The sequence below is a fragment of the Pan troglodytes genome, chromosome 3, assembly GCF_028858775.2.
Source record: "Pan troglodytes isolate AG18354 chromosome 3, NHGRI_mPanTro3-v2.0_pri, whole genome shotgun sequence".
In the NCBI taxonomy this organism is placed as follows: Eukaryota; Metazoa; Chordata; class Mammalia; order Primates; family Hominidae; genus Pan; species Pan troglodytes.
This window is the reverse complement of record NC_072401.2, coordinates 159229501-159257375: the sequence shown is the minus strand read 5'-3', so window position 1 is coordinate 159257375 and position 27875 is coordinate 159229501. Positions and strand designations below refer to the sequence as shown.

At 34.1% G+C, this 27875-nt stretch overlaps 1 long non-coding RNA gene across 1 annotated transcript in view; it reads right to left on the bottom strand.

Annotated features, from left to right (window-relative positions):
* LOC107974458 (uncharacterized) overlaps positions 1–27875 on the bottom strand; it is a 68073-nt gene that overhangs the window by 15367 nt on the left and 24831 nt on the right. The window contains exons 3-4 of the long non-coding RNA XR_008547645.2: positions 20084–20164; positions 10164–10304 (exon numbers count right to left, since the gene is read on the bottom strand). This is a non-coding gene — a long non-coding RNA (uncharacterized LOC107974458). The remainder of the gene's footprint in view (positions 1–10163; positions 10305–20083; positions 20165–27875) is intronic.

The window sequence follows — 27875 nt, the reverse complement described above, 5'->3', positions numbered from 1 at the left end:
CGTCCATTATAACTAATTAGTGTCTCTTGATTAAGCAAACAGATGTTTGTTTTTTGGTAAAACTTGAATCTGAAACGGTGCCTACAAATGATATTTTCCACCCTGCTTTAATCCCTATCCCAGATATAACTTGTAATATAACATAGTAAATATATTTTTACTCCACGCAAATGATCAATCTGTCCCACAGATTTTCCTTCATCAATTACTGTCAATTACTGTGGATGTCAATTACTGTGTCTATTCCCATGGGTTTATCAGAATGGCCTGTAGTATAACAAGGTAGTCTCGTCATTTTGATCCTGCATTAGATAGAAAATCACTCCATCACTACTTCCTTCCACATAGGTGTCCTTGCCTGCACAAATATACTCCAGCACTCAAGGGTTCTATCAGTAGGTAGGTCTCCTATTGCATGCATGAAAGAATATATTTAGTAAGTTCAGGTGAAGAAGGAAATTAGGATTTGGTAATATTGAATTATTGTAGGTAATGAAGGTGAGCAGAAGAGAAAAAGGAACAAGAAAGGAATAAATTATATGGGAGGTCTTTGGTCCTTCACTTGATCCTTTAAGCTGGTATTGAACCCCCAAGAAAAGTAAAAAGTAGATATTTTAAAAATAAATATTCTTTATGTTTGTGTACATGTGTGTGTGTACACAAGAAGAAGGAGGTTCTTCTTGTGTCTCACTGAGTAGAATACAACTCAATTCAGAACCAAAATGATAATTCACTTGAGTAATACACCAATATCACTGTCTTCATAGACACAGGCATTCCAGTCATGGGCAATGACATCTCCAAGACCAGATGCACAGTTAACAGAGATCTTCAGCAGAACTGGCAGACAGGGACAAACACCAAGCTACATGGTGTTTGTGGGATGACCCAAAACATAATAATCAGGGACTTGTTTAAGAGAAGGTGCTATGAAACCTGTAGATATCTCTGTGGTTTTTACAAAAATGTTATTTATTCAGATCCTTTTTTTCCAGAAAGAAAAATTGTCATTGTATCCTGTTCTCTTAAATGAAAAACACACTTAGACCTTCAAGGTGAAAGTGATTTAGGAGAAAAAGAGGACCTGTCATGACGGCTTGAGAGGGGATATTATGAAATATTTTTATGTAGGTTTGTTGAAAGAATAATTATATGAGAGGTGAGGCCAAACTATTTCACAGGTTATTGATGTGTGTTTTCCAAATTTCTATTAAACATTGTTTTTCATAGTTCATTGTCTTCATTTAGTTGATATTTTGTGTATAAGTGTTTATTCCAAATATCTGTGAGTATAATTTTACATTGCTAGTTCAAACAATACATGTTATTTTTAACTCTTTTCCTTCTGTGTATTATATCAGTGGCTTTATCCCGTGTAATAATAAGAGTTCTTGATAAATAGTATATGTAATGACCCATAACACTCAACCATAAGAATATACAATAATTTATTAAATTATTTCTCCATTGTTGTTTCAAAGTTATAATGTTGTGATGATAATATTGTGGATATATCTCACAGACATTAATCATATTTTAAAACTGGAAACCATGAGGTTTTTAATTTTTTAGGGACTTGGAACACTTCATAAACAGTATTCACAATTCAAATTTTAGCTTGCAGTTCTGCCAAATCTACACTTTAGAAAAAAAAGAAAGAGAAAAAAAGGAAGGGAGAAGGTGTCAATTATCTACTGCGCTGCTATGGGAAATCTAGCTATTTTAAGCACATCCTTCAGTGTGGGTACTGACTTCACTTATCCTCTTCCAAACAACTTCACATTTAGAATGCTCCAGTTCATTAAGTATTTTAAAATATTATTCAGTTGAAAAGAGGCCTATCTCATAAGGAACTTTTAGGTAACTGAACAATTTGATGCAGATTCTACCTCCTCCAGATATTTCCTGTTGAGATTCCTGGTCTGAAACTTATTTAAAGTGATTACATAAAAAGAACTCCAGTCATCCCAGACTGCTCTCTTTTGCTTGCATATAGGGATTCTTTTCTGACTGGTCTCTAAGCAGCACACAATTTCTGTTACCTTTAATGGTGCTTATCATAATAAGTCTGGAATGCACAAATAGTAAGACTTTACATTTTCTCTAAATAACAAAGCAATAAATGTTGCTTTAAATAAATGATGGAAAAATTTCTTTGTAATCCTGTATGCAAATCCACAAAAAGTTAGGTAACAAAACCAATATCTTTGTTAACCTTCAGACTGAGAAACCAGAGTAAAATTCTCTCTGCATTATTTCCTCTTTTAAATTAATAAAAACAATGGGAATGAGAAATCAAAATAGAAACTGTGTCATTGATGACACCAGAAGACATTATTGTTCCCAACTCATGGTAAGAACAAAAAGTTGTCAATGGCAATAAAATAAAATGGACAAAGGTAAGAAAGGATTCTGAAGGAGACTGAATCTTATACTACCAGAGTTTCACAGGATTCTTTAATAAATCAACTGGAAAAAAATATGTGGTGTATCTACCTCATCCCAATATACACAAACATGTTCTGCAAAGATTGTACGTAAACTATTTCTAAAAAAAGAAATTGAAAATGTATATCATAGGCAATTAGTCCATAAAATTTAACTGAGTAAGACTTTAAACAACTTACAAAGAATGTGAAGGACCTCTTCAAGGAGAACTACAAACCACTGCTCAAGGAAATAAAAGAGAACATAAATAAATGGAAAAACATTCCATGCTCATGAATAGGAGGGATCAATATCGTAAAAATGGCCACACTGTCCAAAGTAATTTATAGATTCAATGCTATCCCCATTAAGCTATCATTGACTTTCTTCACAGAATTAGAAAAAGCTACTTTAAACTTCATATGAAACCAAAAAAAGAGCCCGCATAGCCAAGACCACCCTAAGCAAAAAAAACAAAGCTGGAAGCATCATGCTACCTGACTTCAAACTATACAACACGGATACAGTAAACAAAACAGCATGGTACTGGTACCAAAACAGATATATAGACCAAGGAACAGAACAGAAGCCTCCGAAATAACACCATACATCTGCAACCATCTGATCTTTGACAAACCTGACAAAAAAAAAGCAATGGAGAAAGGATTCGCTAATTTATAAATGGTGTTGGGAAAACTGGTTAGCCATATGCAGAAAACTGAAACTGGACCCCTTCCTTACACCTGATACAAAAATTAACTCAAGATGGATTAAACACTAAACATAAGACCTAAAACCATAAAAATCCTAGAAGAAAACCTAGGCAATACCATTCAGTATATAGGCATGGGTAAAGACTTCATGTCTAAAACACCAAAAGCAATGGCAACAAAAGCCAAAATTGACAAATAGGATCTAGTTAAACTAAAGAGCTTCTGCACAGCAAAAGAAACTATCATCAGAGTGAACAGGCAACCTATCCACCTGAGAAAGAGCTAATATCCAGAATCTACAAAGAACTTAAATTTACAAGAAAAAAAAAACCCCATCAAAAAGCGGGCGAAGGAGATGAATAGACACTTCTCAAAAGAAGACATTTATGTAGCCAACAAACATATGAAAAAAAGCTCATCATCACTGGTCATTAGAAAAATGCAAATCAAAATCACAATGAGATACCATCTCATGCCAGTTAGAATGGTGATCATTAAAAGTTAGGAAACAACAGATGCTGGAGAGGATGTGGAGAAATAGGAACACCTTTACACTGTTGGTGGGAGTGTAAACTAGTTCAACCATTGTGGAAGACAGTGTGGCAATTCCTCAAGGATCTAGAACTAGAAATACCATTTGACCCAGCAATGCCATTACTGGATATATACCCAAAGGATTATAAATCATTGTACTATAAAGACACATGCATATGTATGTTTATTGTGGCACTATTTGCAATAGCAAAAACTTGGAACCAACCCAAATGTCCATCAATGATAGACTAGATAAAGAAAATGTGGCATATATACATTATAGAATACTATGCAGCCATAAAAAAAGGATGAATTCATGTCCATTGCAGGGACATGGATGAAACTGGAAACCATCATTCTCAGCAAACTAACACAGGAACAGAAAACCAAACACTGCGTGTTCTCACTCATAAGTGGGAGTTGAACAATGAGAACACATGGACACAGGGAGGGGAACATCACACACCAGACCCTGTCTGGGGGTGGGGGTGCTAGGGGATGGATAGCATTAGAAGAAATACCTAATGTAGGTGACGGGTTGATGGGTGCAGCAAACAACCATGGCACGTGTATACTTATGTAACAAACCTGCACGTTTTGCACATGTACCCCAGAATTTAAAGTATAGTAATTAAAAAAAAAAAAGAAAGTGAGTACAATCAGGGCAGCAACTTCCTCTGTTTTTCTATTTCCCTGGTTGAATTAATGAAGACTCTATAACCTAAAATCTGAAAAGAATTCATGAAGATCTAAATCTCCAACATGCTGTCACTGCCTCTATGTTCTAAGAAACAAAGATAATTCTACCTTGAAAAAAATTTAACCAAAAAGTAAAATAATTTTTAATATGCAATTAAAATGTATCTTTGTCTAAATGAAAAGTAAATTGAGAAAAATACTGGGAAATCATTGGAGATAAAAGACATACTGGAGCAAAGTATTATAATAGACAAAAAACTAATTATTCTAATGTGAAAGAATTTTTAAGGCACAAGTAATTGAATTAAATATTAACAAAGCTATAAATACATAGATAACAGTAAAATAAAAACTCACATTTAACATGCAGATTCAGCTTTACTTAAAACTAAACAAATGAAAAAAATAAATATTTTTTTCTCATCAAATTGATGTTGAAGTTAAATATTGAAAATATATCATTATGGCAACCGTTTGGGGAAACAATTCTCATATATTGTTGCCAACCATAAAATTGAGAAAGCTTCTTCGGAGGACCTTTTGGAAATATATATTACAATTTAAAATTCATATATCTTTTCTCTCTATCTGTTGTAGTCTTTACAATTTATTTGAAAAACCATTCTCACACCTATGCAAATGTGTACACAAATATAAATGGTATGGATATAAAAATAGTATATAGATATATACTATGGTGTTTCTTTTTTTGTAAGAGCAAATGGCTACAAAGAATTAAAATAGTAAGGATAGACTTTTGGTTAAATAAATTATTGTATTGTCAAGTGGAATATTCCACTATATTGTGCTGCTATAAAGCACATTTGTGTGTGTGTGTGTGTGTGTGTATGTGTATTTACACACAGAGCATTAGTGATTTATCTGGGAGGTTAACTAGTCATCTGAAAAAGGAGAGACTTCTTTTTGGAAAGTCGTTTTTGTTGTGCCTGTGTATTACATTTTCTGTAAAATATACTACAGTGATTTAAAATATGATGTATTTCTGTAAGCAGCTATGGGGAAAAAAAGCTCCAAGTCATTTTGTTAAGTAGAAAAAAAAAGATGAAATTTAGCATCCCCAGTATACTCGTGAGCACACTGTTAGGGATGAGAAGACTTAGGTTTTCTTCACATGACTTTATCATCCAAACAGGCATCCATTATCTTTCAGATCTATTAATAGACAGATCGATATATATACACTAATATATAAAGATACATTATGCATATTAACACCATCTTAGCGTGAAAAGTAAATTGATCAATCTTAGTCATCTCTTTATGAATTTGCAACATTAGAATGCTTATCATTCCCTTACATTTCAATGCATTAATATATTTTTCTTTTCACTTTTTTGACATTGTATTTAAAAAGAAAATTGAGATTATACACATTGCATGATAAAATAATCTAAATTTTTACTTAAAGTTCTGCTTTTGTTTAGTATTGATTTCTTTCACACAATTATTTCTTCCTTTTGTGTTTTGTTAACTGACGTATAAGTATTACTAGATACACATAGAAAATTTTTGGCCTATTTGCCCAATGATATTAGTTACTTAAAAGAACAAATGTTAAAGCTTAATGTATTTTAGATATTATATCAAAGGTTAGGGACTCTGGTGCACTGTTTTTCTAGTTTAATTCTTTAAAAATAATTAAAGAGTGGCTAATGTAAAATTAGAATATTTTCTCAAAAATGGAGAACAGTGGGTTTTATATTCGTAATTTAACGTTAATATGCTTTACTTCAAATAAATTCTCATTCCAGTTTAAACAATAAAATGTCCCCATGTGTTTTAATATTCATTTTGAGAAATTCTTTCTGCATTATTCTATGTTGTCTATTTCATTTGCTATATTATGAAAATTAATCTCCAAGATAGCATTAAAGTTGACTGGGGGGGTGGGGAACAATAGAATTGAGAGACACAAGACAGTATTACCAACCACGTTATTCAGTGAACCTCTTATCTTGGACTCATGTTCTATTAAACTGACCAGAAGAGACTAATGACAAGGATCTAAAAGACAAGTTTAAGACTGAAGAGTCTGAATTCAATCAATTTCCTGGAGTGCTAACGAGTAGTTGGACCTCAAGATCGGTATCAGTCAATGGATGTTCCATCGGATCTCTAGTAACATGGCAAATTTCAATTTACTTTTACCTACACAGGCAAAGGTAGGCTTTTAGTGGTAGGAATCTTGATTTGAGTATTTTTCACCTGTGTGAGCCCAAGTGCTATATTTGGCTGTATGGCCTATTCACTAACATCAAAAATATAATCACGTTTTAATTCATTTTATGTTCTCCTTTAATCCATGCTTTCAAAAAATTAATAAAAAGCATATTAGCATATGTACTTTACTACTACTTTTTTTTATAAGGGATGTTTCCCTTAATTTATATCTCTTTAAACTTCCAGTTACTCTGGATATTACACTCCTTAATTTTTCTTCGTTCTTGTTGACATATATAGCAGACACTTCATTAAACAAATATATAAATACAATTTATAACTCACTATGGTAATTAATACTTAATTAGTATTGTCCAATAGTGTAGAAAATATTCACTTATATTGACTTTTATTAAGCTAAGAAGACACAAACAAGATAATATTTTAGATAAGAAAGATAATTTTTAGTCACCAATTATAAGAAAAATGTTTTTCCTAATTTTCTCAGAAAGATGAACTTGCGGATTTAAATATATAGAGATGATGCAATCTAATTGAATGAATTAAGAAAAATATCATATGCAAATAGAACAGCTTGTATTTTGCAAAACTAAAAACTGAGGGTAGGGCTGTGAGTTATTTACTTTGTATCTGCAAATCCTAATACAATAACTGATCTTTAAAAAACTGTCAGTAAATGTATTATATTTATTATTTTATTGAATAAAACTATCACTGACTCACTGAATAAATCAGAAGATGTGTCAGTTTTCTGGGAAGCTTCATAACACTTACCATCTTCACATTGATTCAAAGTACTTGTCTAGCCAAAAGAATTCTGAGTTACACCTGCAGCCTATCACATTGCTATTAATTACTGATTAGGTGTTCAGTTCTTGGGGTATTTAGTTTCTTATCTGTAACCAGAGATGCTCCACTCATTTTTAACATACTGCAAGAAATTTACTCAAAATTTCATAAACTTTATAGACAAATTATCTCATAATAGCTTTAATTTTTAGCTGGCATTTTCTGCTCTTTTTTCTTTTTCCCCAAATATATAGGTTTTCTTTTAAAAGTATGGAAAAGAGTCAATCCACTCCATTTTCACACAGCATAATCTCTGCAGAGTGCAGCTTCAACCTAATTAGTGAGACATGAACTCTGCCAATAGCCAGAAGCAACCTCTACATAACCTCTTGGTGTGGTGGAAGGGTCAACAACATACAGCAATTCCACTGGCTAGAAATGATGATGACAACTATTAAAGAATCTTTTTTTTCTCCTGTTACCTGCAAGGACCAATCAGAAATGATTTATGTTTTTTAAAATAGTATCTCATTTATTTATTATTTGTTATTTTTAGCTGATCCATGAATCTCTAATAGGAACATATAAAAACTAAACTTCAGCTCAATAGCGACCACAAATGATATAGCAACACTTTTGCTTTCTATACATAAGAAGAAATTTGTGAGAAAGTGACAACAGGATTAATGAAGACTGTTTTTATTTTTTTCTCATCTGTGCAATAAACTCTTGGAAAAGTTTACCACTAGCAGAAAGGGGGAAGAAACAAAACTTACCAATATATTTGGTATCTGTGGAATTTAATGTCATTGGGTAGGTCAAATTCATTTTTACCAGTAGCAATGAATCCAGTTTTAATGTACAGTAAGCCCTTATAGATAGGTATATATTTATCTGAGTAACATTTCTTTGAGTTATATTTCAAGACTTAGTTAGCACCTTGCTATTTTCATGTCTTGCCCGGTGATGATAATAAAACATTTATTTGTAGTTACCTTTAACATTTCTTTTGATTTATGATATTATTCAACACCATCCTTTTGTAATACATTACTTATTTATATTATCATAAAGCACGTTCACAGAATCTGTATTCCTCTCTAAACTTCAACTCACTACTGTATAGTTACTTTGATATTTCCTCCCACAGACAAGTATGGGCACAACTTGTGTTTAATTGAATTTTCTCTTTTAGATTACCAACCACAAAATATTACAATTCATTAAATTAATAATTTAACTATTTTTTCTGATGCCCTTAGATGTTTCATTCTGTTCATCAAATGTGAATAGTGGCCCTTCACATAGGAGACAATCTGGTAGTGATGATTTTCTATTTCTATAATAAGCCTCATAAATTTTTCAAAAAAACTTAACTTGAATAGGATAGAATAATATCAACTTGTATTGTAGAGTTCAAAGAAATGTCACATTTTCCTTTCAAGATTATTTTGTATTTCCTTACTGTTTGAAAATGGTATTAATAAACACTAAATCTTTTTGACTGTGTAATCTGAATTCATCCAGAATTATCAGCTTGATAGCAATAGTGCTTGTATATTTGCATTACTTTATATAGAAACATAAAACTTCATACATTGAAAATACTGAAGAAACTACTACATCAAATTTTCTTTTTTTATTCAAGTGGAAATAGAGACCTGGAGAGCTTAAGATAATTTCTGTTTAGGTAGTTTAACTACCAGCAGGGTAAGGTCAAGAACTATGGTCTTATGATTCCTGATTCAATGCTTATATTAACCTTTTGTCATTAGACAGCCTCTTTCTTCTCTAGTGTCACTTATCTTTGCAAATATTCCATATTCTATTATGAAGTGTCCCTAATTATCATATTGTGTCTTTATATCATTGGAAAGTAGTATTTTTCCACTTCCTTTAAGTTAAATATAAATCAGCTTCCTAAATTGCTGACATGACATCAGCAGAAAACTTAATTTATGAAAAAGTCACATTTATATATATATACAAGGGAGATATATATATGCATTATATATGTATATGCATTATGAATGTATATAGCATGCTTATATAGATAGTGTATATATATATTCTAATAGTAAGACTAGAATCGTAGTAAGATCTAGTCAATGGAAAATAAAGCAGTCTGGACTTCTCTGAAAGAATACCCAGTAGTCTCTCTTAGTAATGTTCAAGTTTTGAATAATTTTTCTGGAAATTATCATCAACCCATCAATACACTGAATACTCCTCTCTAAAGGTCTTTTGAAAAAAAATTCTTTAACAAAATTTATTATGAAACCAGCGTTTCTGCAGGTGGATTGCAATGAAAATATTAGGCAAATGATTTGGATTTTGCTCTTTTTCAATGCTGCGGGCTTCAGATTCTCCCTCATGCCCACCCCCCTCCCTAGAAGCATGAGAGTATTTTCATGTGTGTTAGCAATGTCCACTGTTGTAGGTTCAAGATCTTTGAGAATATCTAAATAATATTGAAATCTGTCACTGAAATCTCATTGAAATATGCTCTGTTGAGGATATGTAGAATCCTATTTTGGTACAGTCCTAATGAACTGGATTCAGATTCTGAAATATGAAGCATTACTATGCCATTCTGGAATAGAAAGAAAGGAGAAAATTAACATGAAAGAAAAGCCTTAAACTTTTACCTAGTTTTGTCTTTTGCAGAATGCATTAAGTGCTGTTTATCCTATTCAATCCATTACAAAAAGGAACCAAAAACCAAGTTGACACAGTAGTCATGCCTTAGGCAAGAGGAAGGCTGCACATCCGTAGTAGAGCACTTTGAATGTTACTCACATTGGACACAAGATGGAATCTGAAACCGTGATTTCCCCGGTTTCTGAATCTCATGTTGTCCCCAGAGGCATGAATTCAGAAAGTGAGATTTGCACATCGTTGCATTTCCTCCATCATCTGAAGGAGGTTGAAGTAATGAATCTGTGAAAAGATAAATTAATAGTGATGTGACTTCATCTTGAAAACACAGGTTGACAAGCCTATATTCTACCTACTAAATAAAGCTTCACTACCACATTACACTCAGCTACTACTGGTATCTTCATCATTTATATAAAGAATATATGTGCCAGAAGAAATCCTGTAGATCCTTTCCATAAACAATCTTTGTACATAAGACAATTGATCAGCATCTTTCCATGTCTCAATAAACTGAATACAATAGAAATTTAACTACTAACTTTTTGGAAGTATAAATAACCAATATGAGCTAAGTTAAAGAACTTCTATGATAGTCTATGTTTATCAAATTACGTTGATAATTAGATGGTATTTTGGCATTTAAATATTTCTGCCTTTGTAATTCCATACTGTATCCAGATATTTTCATTTAATACATTTATTTATAATCATAAACCTAGGTATTGTATTTTACCCATTGTACCTAGTAATTAGAGCAGTACTTGAACAAGAAACTCAATAAATATTTTAAAGTATCACAATATGCAGATAGAATAGATTGTCCTAGATAATCTTCTGAAGCCTGAAAAACATCATAGAGTGGCAAATATTTCCTTTAAGTAGCACAGAAGATTCCTCTCAGTCAAACAGTAAATATATTCATTCATGTTCATTACCTCAAATTCATGATTTGTCGAAATAGACATTTTAGCACTAGTGTTGGTGGTGGTGTGTGCATTTCCGAATATAAAGATGATTCATTCTGCAAAAACAACCTGTTACAAAATCAGGACTTTGAATTTCTTCAGAAGAACTCCTACTTGGTCCCAAACCACTGAAAGTTTGTCATTTCCCTCAGGCTATTGGCAATAATATATCCTTGGCATAAAGTTTGCTCTAATCTAATAGTAATTTCAAATTAAGGAAAATAAGATAAATGAAAGTTGAGGGGAAAGTTCAAGAAATTATATCATGTAATTTTATTTCATTTAGATTTGCTCTATTCCTCTTTTTGACCAGTAATTATTATAATGATATTCCCCACTTTATTTCCAAAATGATCACAGGAAAAGGTTTTGAAAGCATTGTTATGACAGTAAAGCCTAAAATCAGGCAATTAGTAATGTCAAGCCATGATAAATGCTGTTACTCATCTAGAATTCTTTGAAGTATCTTATTTTATTTCTATTATCTACAGGTTGACCTTGTGAAGTCTAGATAGATTATTTTTCCAAAGAACTAAATCATGTATGCCTTGATTATTATTTATAAACTGGTAGACACCATTTTGTTTGTTTCTGTATGAATATTTTCCAAGGGCATAAAAAGTAATAAAAGGTATTTAAAATTTTTCATGTAATGTTTTCTGGAATCTTTTGTTGCAAAGGTCTTTTTCTCAGTGCCTTTCTTTCTGAGATTTCCTGCATATGGAATTCGCATTGTTTAAAGTTCTCTGTGAAGCAATATGCTTTATTAAGGCATGTCTCTTACCCTAGGGACTTTCTAACATACAGTACTTGTCATGGTTTTCATTTCTAAAGAGCTGACACAACTCAGGGGTCAGTGCCTTGTAATTTTTGTATCCAATTTCCTGCAGTTTGTGTTGCCAGAGAGATCATACAGAAATTCTGATTCAGGAAGAATATGGTCATTTGATTTTTTTAAGAGTTTGGTTGTGTGAAAAACATCATCACTGTTCTGCAAGCTGCCCAGGATTACTTTCTACTGTTAGGTGACTTTTTACCTTTAACTTGAACACTGTACCAAGATTTGTCACTCATGGCTGGTGTTCCCCTGCAGGAAACAGTCAAAATATGCAAACACAACTTGACAGGTTTTCTCACCAATTTCTCCTCTCAACTCAAAAAATAAAGGATAGAATTTTGTATTCTGACTATAGTCAAAATTTTGTTCTTATTGAAAAAGCTATCCTGAATGAATTAACTTTCAAACATCCCAACAAAATAGTGCATTTGTACTTTATAATCTGATACAAGGGAGAACTTATATATGACTAAGTTCTTATTTGAGAGAAGCTAGTTATAAAGTTTGGAAATTAAAAATTGGGTAGCCTGAATGTTTAAAAATATATATTAAAGTAAATGCTCATTGTCAAACATAAAATCTAGTTTTTCTTTAGCCTGAGAAAACATGTAACTAAGATGATTTCAACATCGTCCTCAACTTAACTAAACTTTAGACCAGTTTCCTCCTAGCTCCCCTTTTTCTTAGAACATTTACTTAAAAAAAAACTTGCAATTGTAAATTATCTGTTTTCTTGAAATATAAATCTCCTACCACACTCTTGCTAGTTTTACAACCCAGGAACGTCTTTCTCAAGAACCTGGGAGCCATCCCAATTGGAATGTAATCAGTAAGAAAGAGTGGCCTTATCTACCAGTCTCTGTAGGAAGATGGGAGCATAACTTCTATAAGTACCTAAAGTAAGTACCTAAAGATTACTTGAACACCAGCACCAATGCATGATAGTCAATCTGATAACAAGATGGCTGCTAAATGACTAGCAGCGGGTTGGAATATACAGCAGGTAGTATATACAGCATGGGCATGCTGGGCAAGGGATGATCATGTCCAGGTGAGATGGAATGAAACAATATAAGATTACATCACACTACTCAGAACGACATGTAATTTAAAACATAAATTGTTTATCACTGGAATTTTTCATTTAATATTTTCAGACTCCTGGTTGACTGCAGGTAACTGAAACTGTAGAAAGTGAAACGATGAATAAGGGGAACAACTATACCAGCAAAACACACGGCCCCAGTAGATATCCCATGATGGCTGCACATCTAGGAAGAGAGGATTCAAGATCTGAGTAAAGGCAGCTTCTGACCTCGTGATTGGCTTTGTAATATCTCTGATATTATGTGGAGCAAGACTCCAAATCGCCGTAAGTTCTTATTCAAAACTAGGGGTCAGTGGAAGCAAATACAAAACTCGAAGATGGAAAGGAATGAGCAAAGCAGTAGGGACAGAGATAGAGAAGAGACAAACAAAATACTTGTCAACCAAAGTGAGCCACCCACCTATATCCAAAAACTTGCTAACACATTGAGGTTATCATAAAAAAGAAGTCAACAGCCAGGCAGGAACTCCTGATAATATCAATTTTATTGAAGAATCCGAAAACTATATTCAAATTAGTCTCTTCAAGATTGTCAGAAAAATAAAAATTCATAATGGTATTAATTTAATCTATAATAATCAGTTTTCATTAAAAAAGGCAAGAAATTAGAAAACAAAACATGGCAAATGTGAAGAAAACAAAAAATAGAAATCTTAAATAAAAAATCATAATCAAAATTTCAAGAGCACTTAGGAATTTAAGCTCTAATATGATGTCATGAATAACAAAGCAAGATTAAGAAACTGACCTACAGAATAACAGAGAAGAAAAAAATTTGTTACAGAAAGTAGCTTTGGAGAAGCACCAAGGTGGCTGTAAGCACTGCTCCCTCAAAGAGGAGAGAGAGCTGCAAGTAAACTCCAGCTCTTCAAGTGGAACGTCCAGGGAACCAAGCTGGGGTTCATCAAGAGAGCAATGGCCACCATGGAGAGCAGAGAGGAGCTAAGCAGGACAGCTGCCCACCCAGGATGGGCACAGAGCCAGAGGAGGGTCCCTATTATGGGGAAAGGATGAGTGAGCCAGAGCCCTTGGGGACTCACACTTCTGTCATGGACCTTTGCAACCCTGGGCACTGGAAATCCTCCTGAGCCCCCATCTCCTGATTGACACAGAGAACTTCCTGGAGTCTGGGCAGGGCCACTGCTCAAGACCATGTGGGGCTCCATGGGCCTTGGATACCTGAGCATCCTGGTGCCAGTTGCCATAGCCACGTCAACACGAGGAGGCGAGCTCTCTCGAACAAGAGATGGGCGACATTTACGGTGCTAAGGAGCTGAGGGACTGCAGATCACAAGGGAAGGACCACTGGCCTGGGACCTTAGCCCTTAGCGCAGTCTGGCCACCGCCCCACTTCTGGCTTGAGAAACTCTGGCCAATCACAGCCCTGCATTTCTGTGGGACGGCGCTCCCAGACATAACTGACAGTCCCACTGCAATTCTCACTGCCGCAGTCCCTACCCCTGCTGCCCTCAGGCTGAGGAAAGAACCAAGAACCCAAGAATAGTTGTGGGCCTGCAGTATGCTGCAGCTGCCTAACAGAAAAGTAGCTAGACTGTTTTCCATGCAGGTCCTTGCCCCTCTGTCTCCTCCCCGGAGAGGACCTCCTAGCCTGGGACGCCATAGCTGCCACCCACCCGACCTGCTCACTTCAGTCAGAGAGGGCTCTGTGTTTCTGTGGGCTAGAGTTCCCAGAGACAACCGACAGGCCCTCTGCCATTGCCACTGCCAAGGTACCAGTCCTCACTTCCCCCAGGCTAGGGAGGGAACGAAGACCCTGATTGCTTTGCTGGCACCTCCAGAATGCCACAGCTGCCCTATGGAGAGGAGGCCACATTATTTTCCTGTGAACCCCTGATTTCCTTGCTCTTCCCCAGGCAGGGCCACCTGCCAGGGCCCACGGTTCAGCTGCCCCACCCACACCTGGTCACTTCAGTCAGTGGCAGTTCTGTGTTATTCTGGGGTGCAGTGCCACAGACCACTGACAGGTCCTCTGTCACTGCAGCTGCCATGGTCCTCACCACTGCTGCCCCCAAGCAGCAGGAGAGAGCAAATAACAAGAGGAGAGAGAATGACAAAAAGCCTGAGCTCACCCCAGGGCTGTTCTGTACAGCTAGGGAGTGCCAAGCTGAGACCTGTAGCTGGCACTCAAGAGGGAGAGGAACCCACACTCTCAGAGCACTGAGCCAGGTGAGCCACATAGGCTTGTGGGCTACGGTGAGAGAGAGGCATGCCTCCATCCACAGGGCTCTGCAGAACAGGTGTGGCCTATCTCCCTGCTGCCGTCTCTGACCAAGGGAGCCCTGTGGCTTGGAACAGCTGACAAAAGAACATGAGTGTACCAGTGATCAAAAGGGGCTTCTCCAAGGCTCACAGCGGACCTGGTGAGGAAGTCACCTCTCTCCTCACCACATCACAGAGCAGGGCCGCAAATGCAAGGAAATACAAATGAGTCAGTTGGCTGAGTGAAAGCCTATCTACATGCCATTACTCTTAAGCACCATGTACGGAATCACAGCTGAAACTACAACACCAAAAATACTTTGCTAATATACTCCCCGTGGAAAACAAAGGGCAAGAATTCGGCCACAAGTAAAGAATTTGGACAGAACTTTGGCCCTCTGAAAACACCCAGAAATGAAGCCAACTGACTATCCTCAACTTACACCACAGTTAAAGGAATACCAGTTCTCCTGGATGAGAAAGAACAGTACAATAACTCTGGCAATTAAAAAAGCCAGAGCGTCCTCTGACCTCCAAACAATTCCGCTAGTTCCCCAGCAATGGTCCTTAACCAATTTGAAATGACTGAAGTGACTTACACAGAATTCAGAATCTGGATGGCAAGGAAGCTCATTGATATTCAAAAGAAAGTTGAAACCCAATGCAAGGAATCCAGTGAAATCATCCCAGAAATGAAAGACAAAATAACCATTTTAAGAAAGAACCAACTTGAACTTGTAGAGTGGAAATAGTCACTGCAAGAATTTTGTAATAGAATCAGAAATATTAACAGCAGAATAGACCAAGCTAAGGGAAGAATCTCAGAGCTTGAAGATCACCTTTTTAAATCAACTCAGTCAGACAAAAATTTCAAAAGAATATTTAAAAATGAAAAAAATCTGAGAAATATGGGATTATGTAAACAGACCAACTCTATAACTCATTGGTATTCCTGACAGAGAAGGAGAGAGAATAAACAATTTGGAAAACATATTTGAGGAAAATGTTTTCAAAATTTTGTTTCCACAAAAATTTTCCTAATCTTGTTAGAGAGGTTAAAAAAATACATAATTTTTGTACTTTCTTTTATCTTCAGATATGATTTCTTCCTTTTTTTTGTTGTTTCATTGAGATAGTTATTTTTGTTCCCTTGGAAGATCAAATAAATTCCAAGAATTTAACAGGTTTCTGCAAGTTGTACTTTTTCTTGTACCATTAATTATTTTCCTTTTTGTAAAGATTTATTGTTTTGTTAGCTTTTCTTATACATTTTCTATATTTTCTTCTATGATTGCAATATCATTGGCTATTATATTTACATTTGTCTACATAGATTATTTGCTATCATTGGCCTATAAAAATAACTTGGGGCTGTCCACTGAAAGCATGTTGGGACCTTTTCATGTGAATGCGAATTCATGTTGCTAGCCTTCAAATATAAAATTGCAAAGAACGTGACAAGTACATTACTGACATGTATTTCTTGTACTAATAAAAATCTCACAAATTACTTTTTCTTATTTCATATAGATCTTGCTCTTTATGTTACCTTTTTTTAGATTTCTATAGTCTATGACAGATCTCCATTTCACAGAAGTTTTTTTTATAAATAAGCTATAATTTTGAATTATATAGTGACATGGTATGTTCAATTATGTCTTCTTCTTAAATTTTCTCTATTATTTTACTATTTTCTTAAATCTCTAATTTATATCAGAGGATAAGTACAATTTGAGCTGGCCTGGGGAGAGGGATACCTTCCCATTTTCTCTATCCTAGCTTCATGGATCTTTTAAATTTTATTCCCTTCCATATACTTTTTTTTTTTTTTTTTTTTTTTTTTTTTGAGACGGAGACTCACTCTGTCACCCAGGCTGGAGTGCAGTGGCGCGATCTCGGCTCACTGCAAGCACCGCCTGCCGGGTTCACGCCATTCTCCCGCCTCAGCCTCTCGAGTAGCTGGGACTACAGGCGCCTGCCACCACGCCCGGCTAATTTTGTTTTCGTATTTTTAGTACAGACGTGGTTTCACCATGTTAGCCAGGATGGTCTCGATCTCCTGACCTCGTGATCCACCCGCCTCGGCCTCCCAAAGTGCTGGGATTACAGGCGTAAGCCACCGCGCCTGGCCCCCTCCCATATACTTTTTAAATCAACCCTAATAATATTGATTCCTATAATGCATTTATTTGTGGGGACAACTATTATTTTATACTGTTTTATATGCCACCCCACAATTTGAATCCACAATTACACACCAATTTAATTATATTTCAATCATTTCCTAACATTTTTCACATTTTGTCTGTGGACATCCCAACCACTGACTCTTTGAGAGCACCTCTTTCTAACAGTGCCTTCTACATACCTTTTCCATCCATCTTAGTGTAGAAAATGCCTGGTTTAAATTTATTCTACTAATTTCCCTTTTATTTATCAAACTTAGCTTTAAAAGTATAGTTTTATTCCCATGGCATCATTTCCATGCATATATTAAGTATTCAATGTTTTTAGTAGCTGTTATGCTATATAGAGTTTTTTCTTTCTTCTGTAAATTATATGGACTTCATTGATATTTTCCTAACCTATGCTGTCCCTACATTTATAGAAGTTCTGAGTATTTATTTAGACTTGGTTCATGTATTCACTTAATTACGCTTAATTTGGCTACTAATTTGATGACCGCTGGAATATTTTTTCCAAGGTCTGAGTGCTGTGGGTTATATCAGAAAATGGCTGTGCTTCATATGCTTGTAAGACTAAGGAATTTGGAACTTTCTCATTCGCAGATAGGGCCTTTAATCCTTGATTGAATAATTTAGCTTTACTTCTGATTCTGTTAGAAAGACTATGTCTACCACTTTCTGATATGAATTGAGCCTCTGACAGTCCTGGCTCTTGACAGATATATATTTTGGTAGGTGTTCTAATTCTTTCCAATAATATGCCCTTCTTTCTATGACTTCCCTGGGCTTCCTGCTATTTGGTATTTTTCTTTAAAATCATTGGTCTAGCTGGCTCAGCATTCCATAGGCCATCATCTAGTACACTGATTATTTTTAATACGTAGGAAGCCAAACTTAAATTCATAAGCAAAACCAAATTTTTATTGTTTTAAGACACTGAGTATTGAGGAGGTCTATTATGTATTATAATTGTAGAAATAACTAATGATACATCTATATAAAATCCTTATATGCACATTTTAAATAAATCCCATGAACTTTAATATTTAAAGTATTTAATGTGACAAATAAGCTTGTGTTTTTTTTACTAACTTGTTAATCTATCTCGCCTAGGTTGGATTGAAAAAGCACCATTTTAGGAAACTATGTATATTTAAATTATTTCATTTCTTTTAAATAAGATGCATAGTAGATAAATCAAAGTGAAGATATTTTAAAGAAATTTCACAATATTTATTTAAATTTTTTTCCCAACTGAATTAAATAATCCCATAATTACAATAATTTATCTTGTGACATTTTAAATAAATTTAAATTATGCTTTGATAAAAGATATGAAATACAGATCAATAGATTTTCTACATCTGTATATACTTTTAATGTACATTTTAAATATTTCTATCAAAGTTCTAAGACACTCAGTAACAATTTTTCTTAGGGTACAACACCATGTATTTTTCACACTTCAATAAAAATTGTAATTATGTTGTGAAATGTGTCATAAAAATTTGCAGACACCTTGTTCTCCAAGCTTCTTATTTTTATTGTTGCCCTATGATCATATTTGTCATTGAAAAGCATTGTACTTTTTCTCACATGGAAGTATTAATATCATTAGAAATAATCAAGACAACAGACACTTAAGCAAGTCAGCGTGCAATTTACATCTTTAAAAACATAGGGCCAAATTGGTTTCTGGTTTTGTACCAAAAGCAGATCTCCATAAAATATTTTCCTTCAACAGTTTTTGTTTTTGTTTTTGTTTTAAGATGGAATGTAGCTCTTGTCACCCAGGCTGAAATACAATGGTGCGATCTTGGCTCACTGCCACCTCTGCCTCCTGGGTACAAGCGATTCTGCTGCCTCTGCCTCCTGAGTAGCTGGGATTACAGGCGCACACCACCATGCTGGGCTAATTTTTTTAATTTTTAGTAGAGACAGGTTTTCACCATGTTGTCCAGGCTGGTCTTGAACTTCTGACCTCAGGTGATCCACCTGCCTTGGCCTCCCAAAGTGCTGGGATTACAAGCGTGAGCCACGGTGCCCAGCCCTTTCAACAGTTATTATCCCTCAATGAGCCATGGTTGTTGTTTTTGATAGGATTCCATATTATTAAATAACATGGAGAACATTCTCTAATATATTACATTAGAATTTACATAATTCACAATTTTTATGATGCCACTTAGCTCACTGTTTAGTTTAGCTGATTTTATTTTCATAGCAATAATTTCTTAATTAAGGAAGTACAAGCTCCTTAATCTGGGTAATGACTCCAGAAGGTTTTCCTGTCTTCACTACTGTACCATCCAAACACATTCCAACACAAAATTTAAATTTCAAACCACTTTTATTGTCATAGAGTCCTTCATACTTGTATATCATTTCATTGTGTTTTTAGATAATAAAGCTGAAAAAAGAAAGTCTTAGTTCATATAACCACCATGTCTGAATTGCACGTACACCAAAAGAATGGTTATCTATTTCAAATAAATTTTTTGGTTTTATTATTCCTGTACAATGTCTGCATTTTCTTATCTACTGCAATCTAAAGTGTAGTTCATGGACCAATGCTTTGCATAAAATATTTGTTACTGAGCCATAACAAGTTAAGTACATAAATTAATATTAAGCACTTAGAAACTTATAGAACAGCATAGCATGTAATTAGCATATCTATCTCACTCAATGAATTACAGTTATAGAACAATTCAGGTGTTATACAATTTGCAGTGACTTACATGAACTGAGTCCAGTTGCTTGCAGTAAGTAGGACCATATTATGGCATGTGATATTTCAGAGTTGACTTCTCAGCTGTAATCTGAAAGTATATTAAAATATGAGAAAATATGGCATTTTGTCTTCTGTTTCTGAATTAGTTTGCTAAAGGATAATGGCCTCCAGCTCCATCCATGTCCTTGCAAAGACATAATACCATTCCTTTTTCTGGCTGTGTAATATTCCAAGGTGTACATATACCATATTTTCTTTATCCAGTCATTCATTGATGAGCACTTAGGTTGATTCCATGTGTTTGCTATTGTGAATAGTGCTGCAAGGAACATACATGTGCATGTGTCTCTATAATAAAACAATTTATATTCCTTTGGGTATATACCAAGTAATGGGATAGTTGGGTTGAATAGTATTTCTGTCTCTAGGTCTTTGAGGAATTGCCACGCTGTCTCCCACAATGGTTGAACTAATTTACACTCCCACCAAGTGTATAAGCATTCCTTTTTCTCCACAATCTTGCCAGCATCTGTTATTCTTTGCACTTTTAAAAATAACTATTCTGACTGATGTGAAATGGTATCTCATTGTGGTTTTGATTTGCATTTCTCTAATGATCAGAGATGTTGAGCTTTTTTATATGATTGTTGGCTACATCTAAATGGTGAGAACACATGGACACATAGAGGGAAACAATGCACACTGGGGCCTACTGGAGGGGAGAGGTTGGGAGGAGGGAGAGGATCGGGAAAAATAACTAATGGGTTCTAGGTTTAATACCTGGGTGATGAAATAATCTATACAACAAACCCCATGACTCATGTTTACCTATGTTACAAATCTGTACATCTTGTGCATGTACCCTGGGACTTAAAATAAAAGTTAGAAAAAAATAATGAATAAGACCTAGTATTTGATAGGACAAGGTGACTACAGTCAGCAACAATTTGTACTGCACTTTATATAACCGAATATAAAGTGTATAAAGTTATACACTTTATATAACTGAGAATAACTGAGGAAGTACAACTGGAATGTTTGTAACACAAAGAAATGATGACTGAAGTGATGGGTACCCGATTTACCATGATGTGATTATTACACATTGTATACCTGTATCAAAATATCTCATGTAGCCAGTAAATGTATCTACACCTTCTATGTACCCATAAAAATTAAAGTTAAAAATTAAAAAAAAAATTTAAAGTGTAAAAAGACAGAAATTAAAAACATGTAGTCAATTTGTGTTTTTAACTTATAAATAATTTAAATTTTAGTCAAGCCTGGTTTTTATTATGTATGATTTACTACTATTGACTAAATTAAGGAAGTAAAATATGTTATTTTTAATCCTAATTTAATGTCAAAATAAGCTTCATTAGAATTTTTGTAAAGACGCGATTTTTATGAACTCAACAATAATAATAAATGAAATAATGATAATGAAAGTGATTTTGAAGAAACAAAAATCAAAATATTTTATGCTAATTCTACTCAGAAGTATCATTCTTCACATATTAAGTTTTGTTTAGCAGCTCAAGCTGAGGAGGTACTAAAACAGTGTTATTGGTGGAGATGTACTGGTTCATAAAACTATTAAACTATCAAAATTTAAGCACCATTTACGCACAAAAGATAAAAATATAATTCCACAACCAAAATAATTACTTGAAAGGAAGGGAATGCTTAATTCAATACAATTGAAGTAAATGTTATGTCTGCTGACAGAAGCAAGTATTCAATATTTTACATGTACATGTAAGTGCTTTGTAAGCTTCTTATAAGGCAGCTTCTTATATTCTAAAACTAAAAGTCTATGTACAACTGCCAAGAAAATAGTAAAAGAGTGAAGTAAATATGTTTGTTCAAAAAAATTGGGTAAATCTGCAACAAAGAAGAATAGGGAGCTAAGGAATGTTTACCTGTTGGCAGAGTCAATATCATAAAGATACCAATTCTCTATAAGATAATCTATAAATTCCAAGTAATTCTAAATGAATTTTGAATGAGATTTTATGAAACATGACAAGTTTCACCCAAAATTCATGCAGAAAATCAAAAGGCAAGAAGAACCCAGAACATTTTGAAAACAACATGTTTATCTACAAAATACCAGAAAACGGACAGGATCACAGACCAGTGAAACAGAATACGGTCAACCATCAGATGCCTGCACACAGAAGCCTGATATATGATAGAGGCCACATCACACATGAATCAGGAAATGAAAAGCTGTCAATAATCCCGTGACAGGCCGGGCGCAGTGGTTCAAGCCTGTAATCCTAGAACTTTGGGAGGCCAAGGCGGGCGTATCACCTGAGGTAAGGAGTTCCAGACCAGCCTGGCTAACATGGTGAAACCCCATCTCTACTAAAAGTACAAAAATTAGCTAGGCCTGATGGCGGGCACCTGTAATCCCAGCTACCTGGGAAGCTGAGGCAGGAGAACCGCTGGAACTCAGGTGGTGGAGGTTGCAGTGAGCCAAGATCGCACCATTGCACTTCAGCCTGGGCGACAAGAGCGAGACTCCGTCTCAAAAAATAAAATAATAATAATAATAATAATGCTGGGATACATGAGTATCAATCTCAGAAATGGATAAATTAGACCATTACCTCACAATACATAAGTTAACAAGAAATAAGTTTGCTGTGGAATATTTAAGTTTTCAAGAGAAATACAGCAGTATATGTCAGACACCAAACTACTACTAAGCTGTTTGGCTATAACCACTTAATAAAATGAAACTATGAAAGATTTATTTTACTGTAAAAAAATTAGTGAAAAACTGAGCAATTTTCAGAACTTCTGCATGACACATATGTATATGGATTAAAAACACAAATGTAAAAGGCAATAATTTAAATATTTTAGGAAAAAAGTAAGATTATGTATTTTTGACTTCAGAGTTGAAAGGATTTTTCAAGCTTACACCTATAAAATATTTGGTTGCAGAACATATAAAGAATTCTTATAAATGTAAGAAAAGACAAAAACCTAATAGAAAAAACTATGAAACAAATAATTTGGAAATACTGACAGACAATTTATAGAATAAATGAAATGTTCAACAAACATGTAAATGTGATTAACCTCATGAGAAATCAATAAAATGCCAAATAACAATGAGATATGACTTCACAGACATCAATGGAAAAATGAAAATGTATGATGATACCAAATATATAAAGAAAAGAGCATCTCATGCATTGTTCTTGGAAGTATAAAATAGCTGCAACTATTGCAGGGGACTTCGTGGGTTAGCTCCAGCAAATCCTGAAAGCAAGAATGACAGCATGAGGACATGGCTCATACCCCTCTAGTTACTGTTCCTCAGCAGCGGTTCCTTCCCTGGTGGCATTTTGCCCTCACTGCGGAGCCTCTCCCTGTCAAGGTGCAACTTAGTATTTGGCCAACCAATCAAGGAGTCTCTGATGCATATTTTTTACTTCCTGTAACATTTTGTTTCTTCGATACCCTGCCTGTACATTTCAGTTACCTTAGTAATGTCAAACTCCAATTTCTATCTTTGCTCAGAGATACTATTTGCTTCCTTTGGGCTCACAAAAGTGTACTACAGCCTAAAAATATCTCCAAATAAAAAGCCAGGACCATTAATTTTTTCCATATTCCCAGATTTTATCATCTTGCACCATTTGTTGTCTAAAATCTCATAATAGTATTTCTCATATTTACATATATATTAAACAGATATTTTATGTATTTTGTCCAGCTCAAATTTGGATATGAGAATAGAATAGGAGACAATGACATTCCTTAAAAGAAATTGACATCTCTGATTATATACGCATTGTAATTACCTTCTTCCTCTTAGATTTGAAACACCTAATTTATGATGGTTAGTAGTTTTAGAAGATTCACTTATCTCCTAGTACATGAAGAACACTATGAATAATATAAACATGGAAACCCTCACAGATTAACTTTGTGTTGACTCTACCACATCTACATAATGGTTAATCTATCTGAACCAAGTCTTCTGAAGCAAGTTCTCTGCTCTTTAAACTGCATAAATATCCAATTAAATAAATTTGTTTTTTATTTCTTTTTATCTACATTTTATAAAATTAATCTATATTTTAAATTTTATCTACATATCTAAAATATATTTACATTGTAAAGTATATCTACATATTATAAAATTAGAAAATTTAAACTGCATAAAGATCCAACTAAATTTATTTTTTATTTCCATTTTATCTACATTTTATAAAATATATATGAATATATATCATATCAAAATAATATTTTCTGAATGAACACTGATATAAGTGAAAAAATAAAGGAATAACTGCCCAAAATTAAATATACAGGAGTCAAAATTTTGATACATAATCAGAAAATATAATTATATTTACAGATAATCTTATATGTGAAAATTACATTGAATGTGAGAAAGTAGGCACCCTATATTTGTGTTTATAAAATAAAATATTGTTTTTGTTTAATTTATATTTGCTCACTTTGCAGTTACAGCTAATGCTATCAATATATGTGGTTAAAACTTTTCATTAATTTGACAATAAGGATAATAGGTAATAAGAATGTTTTGTTTTGTTTACCAAGAAAAAGAAACTACAACTGTACAAGCAGTATAAATTTAATCAAATATTTAAATTATTGCCTCACTTTAGGACAGAGAGAAACATTAGGGCAAAGTTGTAATTGCATATCTGGCAATATACATAGCAATTTATTGGACATGCCGTTTAATAATAAATGACACTGAGATTAATCTAAAAGATGTGATACTAAATCATTGATTTGAATCATTTAATTTGACTGTGTCATAATTAATGGCATTAGATAAATGTTTATCTAAGGTGTATATTACTTTAGGTCATTCTAATATACCTAGTTTGATAAGAACTTTTGATTAACTTATAATTTATATCTTTTAAAATCAATTCTAAAATAGTTTTTTAATCTAAATAAATTATCATGTGGAAATCAATAGACAATCTGTAACAAACAAATGGTGTATCAATATATTTTGTTATTGTGTGTGTTCCTCATTTTTGTTGATAGTAAATTTGAATGTGAACATTTGATTCGGTATATAAAACACCCCATGCCTACAATTTAGGGCTCAGAACTCTTTTGAAGAACTATCTAGCCTGTTGACATGGTTTTTAACATAATCTTTGGTGACCTGTAATCAACCTAGGCCTTAGAACACTGAAAGAAAACTGAAGGAATAAAATAGTATAGAGCACTACAGAGCCACATGGAAACTCAAAATTTGTGGAAGGCTGAAAATGAGCATGAAAGTTTGGATTAAAACAATAGGGTTGTTGAAAGTCTTCTAAGAAGCAGTTACGTCCCCATATCACTAGATTCAAAGAAACAAGTAGATCCCCATATCACTAGAATCTTTGTGGCAGAGTGAAATGTTCCATCTTACCAAACAGAAAACAAGGAAGAAAGTAAAGCACAGTGTCTCTGTATTGGAAGACACCAGGCAGCATGGGGATGTCACACTGGAAAGAGGGGAAGTGAGAGTCTACATGCCTCATGGTAATCCACTCAGCTCCCAGAAACGGACAGATCATTTTGAACCTGGAATATTCTTCCCTGAGAAATCTGATCAGCTGCAGTAAAGTCCATGGTTAACCAGCGGCACTCATGTGTACAGAATTCTAATAAGTTACTTACTGCCTATTCATAAATATGAACAGAGCACCATGATAACCAGACATTTCAGAAAAACCTCTTTTATAAAAGAGACCAAAATAAACAAATATAAGAACAGCAATTTGAGGAGAAAGGTTATACAGGTTGAAGTAATTAAAAAAAACTATCACTAATTAATGAATGAGACAGAGAGATTTTCCCTCATTGAAACAAGAATGGAATACAAATTTACAAATTTTTAAAAACTCAGAAAACTAAAAGTCCTCTTAGAAATTAAAATATAAAAATGAAAACAGAGATGACAAATTCAAATGAAAAGAGAAAAAGATAAATTTGAAAAATCTTTCAGAAAGTAAAGCAAAAACGCTTTTTGTTTTTGGAAAATAGAGGAAAGTTTCACTTGAAGAATGAGCTAGTAGAAGAACAAATTCTGAATATAGTTCTCCAGAAACAGAAATGAAACACACACACACACACACACACACAATAAACTAAGAAAAATTTCCACATTTGAAAAGCAAGAGTTTCCAGATTCAAAAACCCACTGATTGTCTAGCACAGTAGATGAAAACATCCATTTATCAAGGCATACCCCTCATAAAATTTCAAAACACTGGAGACAAACTATACTACAATTCTTCAGAGAGAGAGAGAATTGGATCATAGAAGAGTATGATTAGGAAGAAGAGTCTCGGTATTATTCCATAGCTAATTTCTGTTACATGGACTATCTTACTGTTAGGATTTAAATTAAAAATCTAATAGATCATTTTTATCTTTGTCTTCTACATAGAACATTTTCCTATATTAGAACACTACTTAGAATTCCACAAACTAGTCTTATTCCTGTAGAATGACACCTGGCATTAACTGATGTTAATGAGTCTATTTGTCGAGCAAAGCTAGTGGAAAAGAGATATAACAGAATAATGAGAAAAAAAAATCAGATGCAGAAGTTCAAGCTGAAGGAGAATTGTTCATTGATATTTACATTTTGCTATAATTCCTTGAGAGTATCCTCAACTGTTTGGATGAGTTTTAAAACTCTCTGTGTAGGAAGTGTATTCCAAAATATTCATGGGGAAATGGCACATTGTAAGCCTTCGTGAGAATCTGTGTAAAAAAGAAATAAAGGAAGAAAATAACAAAGGAAAAAGCGGGAACCAGGCATTGTGGCTGACACCTGTAATCCCAGAACTTTGGGAGGCTGAAACGGAGGTATGGCTTGAAGCCACGAGTTTGAGACCAGCTGGGCAACATAGTGAGATCCCATCTCTACAAAATATTCAACAATTACCCAGGTATCGTGGTGCACACCTGTAGTCCCAGTTACTTGAGAGGCCAAGGCAGGAGGATCGCTTGAGCCCAAGAGTTAGAGGATGCAGAAAAATCAAGAGAAATTCTAGATTGGTTCCAAATCTCGAATCTTCTGACTTCCAGGTGGACAAAACACACAAGTAATATCCAGGTGTACAAAACATACAAGTAATAAAATCATTGTGCTATTTTCAAAATCGTATAACGAAATGATTAAATCAGCTTTGTGGAATTTTTCCTTTTCTATGTTTATTTCTTCTATAAAATCACGAGGGTTTTTAACTTAAAAAGAGATATCAATTAGCTGAGCTGGAAAATCAGGAATTCAGCAGAATACAATACAAAATCTAACGACCTGGTAAAACTGTATAGATCCCACCATTCTAAAATCTCCATGCAGTGTTTTGGGTTCAAGTTCTAGTACCTAGTGATTTTTGGAGATGAAAATCATCTGACAAAAATCCAATATGTATTAATGATGATAAACTCCCAGAAAATAGGAATATAGGGGACATCCTCAATTTGGTAAAGAACATCTACAGAAAACCTACAGCTAACATCACATCATACTTGATGGTGAGAAATTAAATGCTCCCTTTAGGAGTAGGAACAAAGCAAGGATGTCTTCTTTCAGCACTCTTATTCAATATCATATTGGAAATCTTAGATGATACAGTAAGACAAACAAAAAAGGTATAAAAAGTATATGGATTGGGAAAGAAAAAATAAAGTTTTTATTCAAAGAAGAAATTATTGTTGATTAAGAAAATCCCAAAGAATTGACAGAAAGGAAAGAAAAGTATTTCCTGGAAGAAATAATGAGTTTA